At 42.4% G+C, this 7,148-nt stretch overlaps 1 pseudogene; it reads right to left on the bottom strand.

Moving 5' to 3' along the window:
* Nucleotides 1–2,024: 2,024 nt before the first annotated feature.
* LOC100483618 lies at nt 2,025–3,924 on the bottom strand (annotated as a pseudogene).
* Between the last annotated feature and the right edge of the window lie 3,224 nt (nt 3,925–7,148).

Below are 7,148 nucleotides of genomic sequence, written 5' to 3'. Positions count from 1 at the left end.
GAGCCTGATGTGGGGCTCGATCCTATAACGCTGGGATCACGCCCTGAGCCGAAGGCAGACGCTTAACCGCTGTGCCACCCAGGCGCCCCGAGAGTGAATTTTTTTTAAAGTAGTGGAAAATAGAGGAGAATCACGTAATGTTTTGAAGATGTAGAAATAAAATTACTGTCCACTCAGGGTTGCATATAATTTTAAATGATCCTACAACAATGGGACCATCATGAAAATATATGCAGATAAACACTCAATGTCTTAATACGAGAGATGCTATCAAAATGGATTTCTAATTTTATACTTAAGAAAGAAAAGTTATGGGGTGCTTGGGTGGCACAGCGGTTGGGCGTCTGCCTTCGGCTCAGGGCGTGATCCTGACGTTGTGGGATCAAGCCCCACATCAGGCTCTTCTGCTATGAGCCTGCTTCTTCCTCTCCCACTCCCCCTGCTTGTGTTCCCTCTCTCGCTGGCTGTCTGTATCTCTGTCGAATAAATAAATAAAATCTTAAAAAAAAAAAAAAAAGAAAAGTTACGCTGGGTAAAATAGGATATACAAATGAATAAAACAAAAGCATTTGAAATAAAAGCATTCTAAAGCTTTGAAGAGTTTGGGAAAAGGGATTAAAATAATTACTAATTTTAGATATTGACACAACAACAATGAAAGTTAAACTATACAAGGTAACCTCCAAGGAAAGTAGGAAAAGGGTTTTCTATACAGGTGGGGATTAAGTTGATTTTAAACAAATCAAAAGGTAGAAAGAAAGGACAGAGAGGTACATATATTTATGATTATGGAAAAATAATAAAAGTTAAAAATCCACCCTTAAAAAACATTTAAAAATTTAAGTAGGTTGACTTCTTATTTTAAAAGCTTGTTAGACTTGTATGGATAGTGGTGGTCAGATGGGGTTTAATTGCAAAAGAAGCCTCACGTGATTCAAAATGACTGACACCAAACTACAGTTTATTGCAGGGAAAAGAATAAAATATAACAAAAACATTTAAGTAAGACTATGTATTTCAAGCAAGGCCAGTCTCACAGCAAAGGCTAGAGAAGTCAGATGTAGCTCAGGTTGTCTTCCCCTCTGTAAGCAGCTCTGCATGACTTTTCTCTCAAATCAGGAACCACTAACATGTAGAGAGAACACCTGGGAAGCAGGGAACCCAAAATGAAATTTATACTCTTCTGGTCCTGTGGGCATATTCCCTCTGTATAGTCAGCCTCAACAGCAGAGAGTCTCAGGCACATAAACCCCTGGTGAAAATCATCAATGTGATTATTAAAACCAGGAAACTATATACTCTGACCACAAGGGAACAAAACTAGACTTCATAAAAGAATACTCCGGGGAAAAAAATCCCCACATATTTGGAAATTAAGGAAAACATTGATGAATAATGTTTGAGTCAAAAAAGAAATCACAAGAAAAAGTAGGTAATATTTTGAACTGAGTGAAATGAAACCCAGTATATCAAGATTTGCTATAGCTGAGATTAGAAGAAAATGTATAGATTTAAATACTCAATAAACATTATCAATAAACTTGTATAAACGGCCCCAATACTCACCTTGAATTTATAAGTTCAAAGCAATACCAATCATCAATATGTGGCACGCTTTGACTATGAGTCACTGTTGTGTCCTGTTTTTAGCTAAACAGCTCAGGCTAGTTCAGACCAGCTGGAGTGAACTCACAGAATGGTCTACCCATGTAACTCTTGGCCTTTTTATGACAAGGCAATCATTCTTTATTTTTTTTCAATTATTTCAAAATACTTTATCTTTAGGTCACAACACTAAGCTTTCTCCCCATTCAATGAACAAGCTACAATGCTTGCTCAGCAGCTGAGGGGCACTCTTTAGTAGTATGTTTGAAAAGTGAATAAAAATCCGTATCAAACAGATATTCAAATAGTTTCCATAGGAACACAGATAAGTGACCCATCTCCTAGTCTTCCATATTGTTTCGTCCATGCCAACCCTACTTATGAAGACATTTAGCAGTTATTAAGAGACAGTTAGCAGTAATTACGTTAAACAGTCCCCCCAAATTCCATAATTCAAGATAAACTCGAAGTTAACAGCTATAGGACTGGCACCTACATGTTAATGCTAGCTGAAGCACAGATAGCAGAGGGACAGTTCATCCCCCTCTTCCAAGCACAGGACACAGGCAGAGTGCTGACACGCTGCTCCTCCACTTCAGGTGAGAAGTCATGGTTCTGGATTTGCTGCGTCCGTTGCCATGTTGGCCCTGATATCACATAGTGGATAGTTGGCCTCTGGAACCCATTGAAAGTAGCAGCAGCAGCAACAGCAACAGCATAAGCAGCCATGTTTTCGAAGAGCCTCCAGTTGCCTACATGCATCTCACGCAAGTCACAGCACTCAACAATGCGATCAAGCCTGTCACATTCAGTCCCCATATGCTGGTTGAATAACACTTTTCATCTGGTTTGGGTCTCTTCTGTAGAAAGGGCTCCGCATGTGTGTGATCATAAAGGACGCAATTAAATGTTCCATGTACTCCATCATTCATGAAATAACATAAAGATTTATTCACTTGACTCATGATCATCAGAGCATGTCTGTTCCTTTAATATGAGTTTTTTGGCAATGGTATTAACTATTGCCTGAGAGCATGAAAGCTGACACAACATGGTATCTGGCAGGCTCAGTTATGATTCTCACTCCAGAGTCTGATGGGAAGTGCTTGTCCGGTGCTGGGTTGATAACCCTGGTGATATTTAAGCTTTACATCCTCAGATCCAGGAAAACCACCACCTTATCAAGCAGACACATGTTGAAACCAGCCTCAGCTCCCATATCAAAGACACACAGATGGCCTGTATGGAGTTCTCAAGATCAGTACAGCCACTGCCCACATGCAAGCTGACACCGAGAACATCAATATTTTAGCTCTCTCACCCGTTCCAAAAGAAGCCTGCTGGTTTCACATGTGGCACCAAATTTAACACCGAGGCGACAGACTGTTTTGGAATCATCAGTGCAATCTGCAAAACCAACTTTGCCTTTGCATGTGCCTTGGCCCCTTTCATCAATTCAACTTCACTATCAAAAGTCATCATCTGGACTCCATTTTTGGCAGCATATTAATCTGAGACACTCGCTTACAAGGATTTGCATAGATAATCCTCTCTGGAGGCACCCTGAGACTCTGTACAATTGTATTTCAGTCTTGCTGGCACAGTCAAATCTGTCTCAGGGCAGCTAGGGGCTTTGCTATGGTTCTGCTATCATTGCATCTGACTGCATACAAAGGGGGTGACCCGAGGAAGATCTTTTAACCATCTCAAATGTTTATTTTTTATTTTTTATTATTTTTATTTATTTTTTTTAAAAGATTTTATTTATTTATGTGACAGACAGCCAGCGAGAGAGGGAACACAACAGGGGAGTGGGAGAGGAAGAAGCAGGCTCCCAGCGGAGGAACCCGATGCGGGGCTTGATCCCAAAACGCTGGGATCACGCCCTGAGCCGAAGGCAGATGCCCAACAACTGAGCCACCCAAGCGCCCCACAAATGTTTATTTTTTTAAAGCTTTTGTTTCTTCTTATTTTTGTAAAGATTTTATTTATTTGACAGAGAGAGAGAGAGCACAAGTGGGAGCGGGAGGCGGCAGGCAGAGGGAGAGGGAGGGGCAGGCTCCCCGGCTGAGCAGGGAGCCCCAATGAGGGGCTTGATCCCAGGGCCCTGGGATCATGACCTGAGCTGAAGGCAGATGCTTAACCAATTGAGTCACCCAGATGCCCCTCAAATGTTTCTTTAGAATGTCTCCCAGGTCCACGACATAGAAGGCATCCTTATCATCAGAAGACAAATTAATTTTTTGGTCCAGAAGGTCCTTGGCAGTAAAGCCTTCATTGAGGAAATGGCAGTCAAACTGTGTTACTAAAGTTGTTCATGGTTTCGTGATGTTCCCATGGAAAACTAAGACATGGGACTGAAAGAAATTATTGCCAGTTTTTCACAAAGGCAATTCTCCGGAATTCCAAGTGCCGTTGAAGATGTATGTGCCCTCGGTGCATTAGTGGAAGTGTTCTGACAGAATTTGCTGCCTTAGAGCACACAGGCTCCATGCACAAGCACCATGGAGGTGTCGCTCCGAGCATGCACGACCACCGGCCAGAGGTAGCCCCGGAGCTCTGGCAGAGGTGAGGTTGAAGGCTCTGCCCGACAATCATCCTTAATTTGACAGCAATCACTTGCCGGACAACATCACATCATCTGACAATTACATGCACAGGCTACACATTATATAATAAATAGTGAGTGATTGGTATGGGATTAAATTGAGGACTGAAGCATCAAATATTACCAGGAAAAGCATTTGCCAGATTCTGTTCTAATTTCACAATGACTTTGGCCGCCTTGATTTACATCTACCTACACTTTATAGTATGCGTATGTGAAGGAGTTAAGAACTGTAACTAATTTATTATTAATTTAAATCTACAGGTCAAATCTCCTGCGTAGAGACAACATCCTGTGAAGTGAGAACCAAAAACCACATCAGTATGTTCCATATAGTTACAGTCAAATCCAAACAAAATTCTGTCCTATGAGTTTTGAAAGATACTATCAAGCATGAAGGCAGGGGACTCATAAAGCTAAAGGTTGGAAATAGCTATACCAGGTAAATATTTACTAGAATATAGCTGTAATATATTTTTTAAAAAATCCGTTAAAAGCCATGTCAGGTTGGACAGAATTGCTCTCAAGAGATTACAGATTCAATCTGCTGTGAAAACCTGGTAATACAATACTTGCATGCACCCAGACAGCTCACACAGAAGGTGCACAGGGGCTAGAACTTCCGGGAGAAAAGAACCCATCTGAATCTGACCCTGCAGTTGATCGAATCTCTTGTTTGATTTGAGCTACTGATGCTGCATTTTTTCTTTTGCAACCTGCATTGAAATACTGTCTTCTCCGTTAATGATAGTCTGCCCACTGACTCCTTGGACGGATATGCTTCCTGCTTCTTCCATGTCTCTTACTCAATGGTTTCACAAGGGTATTTTCTGCACACCCTATGTTTATATCCTGAACTCTTATTTCATTTCTGTGGGATCTCACCTGACTTATGACTGATGTACCATCTGTGAACTAACAGTTCTCAGATTTATGTATTCAGCCCGATTTCTACTCCCAAATTTCAGACTTAGAGCTAATTCTGCTTGACATTATCCTTAGGTGTCTGGTAGTCACCTGAGACTGAACAGGCTCATGACCAAATTCCTGATCTTCCCTAAAAACCTACTCCAACTTCACCCTTCCCCATTCCTTTTGATAGCAACTCGTATTCAAAGTTGCCCAGGCCAAAATTCTCAGACTCACCCTTGAATCCTCTCTTCCTTTTCACCTCTGTCCCATAGGCTTCCTGTTGGCTTCACCTTCAGAATTTACCAGGGTTTGACCACTTTTCATCATCAACCCCTCTCTTTGCAAGTCAGAACCATCATCATCTCACACTCAGAATCTAAATGGTTTCTGTGCTTCTCCACAGTCCCTTCCACATTATATTCTCAACAGAGCAGCTACATACCACTTCCAGTCAAGGCCTTGCACAGGCTCTGGCTTCCCCTGCAGTGTGCACAATTCAGCTCTTGTTGCCCTTCTTTTTTTTTTTTTAAATCTTTTTTTTTTTAATCTTTTTTTTTTTTAAAGATTTTTTAATTTCTTTATTCAACAGAGATAGAGACAGCCAGCGAGAGAGGGAACACAAGCAGGGGGAGTGGGAGAGGAAGAAGCAGGCTCATAGAGGAAGAGCCTGATGTGGGGCTTGATCCCATTACGCCAGGATCACGCCCTGAGCCGAAGGCAGACGCTTAACCGCTGTGCCACCCAGGCGCCCCTCTTGTTGCCCTTCTAACTTCCTCTCTCAACCCTCTTCTCCTAATGGTGTGGCTTTAGATGCATCACCCTGCTTGCTCTTCCCTGGACACCCCAGGTCGGCTCTTGGTCCCTGGGCCTTGTGCTGGCTGTTTCTTCTGCCTGAAAACAATATACACATGTGGCTCAATCCCTCACCCTCATCTTCTTCAGGTCCTTGTCAGATACCCTCTAATTCAGGAGACCCATTCCCCTTACTATTCTAGTTACCATGGCCACACATGCCCACCTCCCTATAGCACTCACCACTCACTCCATATTCACTGTTCACAGCACCATTACTTTTTTAGAATGATCACCAAATGATTTGTGTTTCTGTTTGTCATCCTCAACCAGAATGTGAGCTTTTTGAGGGGTTTTTAGCCTAGTTGGTTTTGTTTTATATCTTGATCGCTTCAAAACCTATCTGGCACAGAGTAGTTACTTACCATGTGTGTACTAGAGCAAAACATGAGCAGTTTGTGCCCTCCGGCAACTTTTCCTAGCTGCTTTCGCTCGCTTACTTCAGGCCATTGTGTGGGTTTCTTAGGAGTGAAAAATAATAATTTTGGGGAATGGAATAAAGACACTCAATATAGGCAGGAAGGAAGCATGGAGTTCTATTCTGCTTCATTCCTTTGCTTCTTAAACTTCAGGGTCAGGGCGCCTGGGTGGCTGAGTCGTTTAAGTGTCTGCCTTCAGCTCAGGTCATGATCGCAGGGTCCTGGGATCGAGCCCCGTGTTGGGCTCACTGCTCAGCAGGGATCCTGCTTCTCCCTCTCCCACTCCCCCTGTTTGTGAGTTTTTTCTCTCTCTGTCAAATAAATAAATAAATCTTTTTACAAAATTAAGAACTTCAGTGTCTTCTGCTGCCCTTCCCATGACTCCTTATCATTTTTTTTTTGACACCTAAAGTAAGACTGTCCTCTAGTTATTTCTGTTCACCTCACCCTCTTGGGTAAGCTTTTTTTTTTTTTTTTTTAAGATTTTATTTATTTGACAGAGAGAGAGAGAGCACAAGCAGGGGGAGCAGCAGGCAGAGGGAGAGGGAGAAGCAGGCTCCCTGGCTGAGCAGGGAGCCCAAAGCGGGGCTTGATCCCAGGACCCTGGGATCATGCTGTGCCAAAGGTCATGACCTGATGCTTAATGGACTGAGTCACCCAGGCACCCCTCTTGGATAACTTTACTAATAAACGTTAAGAGCTGTCAGTGTTATGCACAAATCACAGATGTTTTTCAGAAATGATCTCAAATC

The sequence above is a fragment of the Ailuropoda melanoleuca genome, chromosome 12 (assembly GCF_002007445.2).
Source record: "Ailuropoda melanoleuca isolate Jingjing chromosome 12, ASM200744v2, whole genome shotgun sequence".
Taxonomy (NCBI): Eukaryota; Metazoa; Chordata; class Mammalia; order Carnivora; family Ursidae; genus Ailuropoda; species Ailuropoda melanoleuca.
This window is presented reverse-complemented; position numbering and strand designations above follow the sequence as displayed.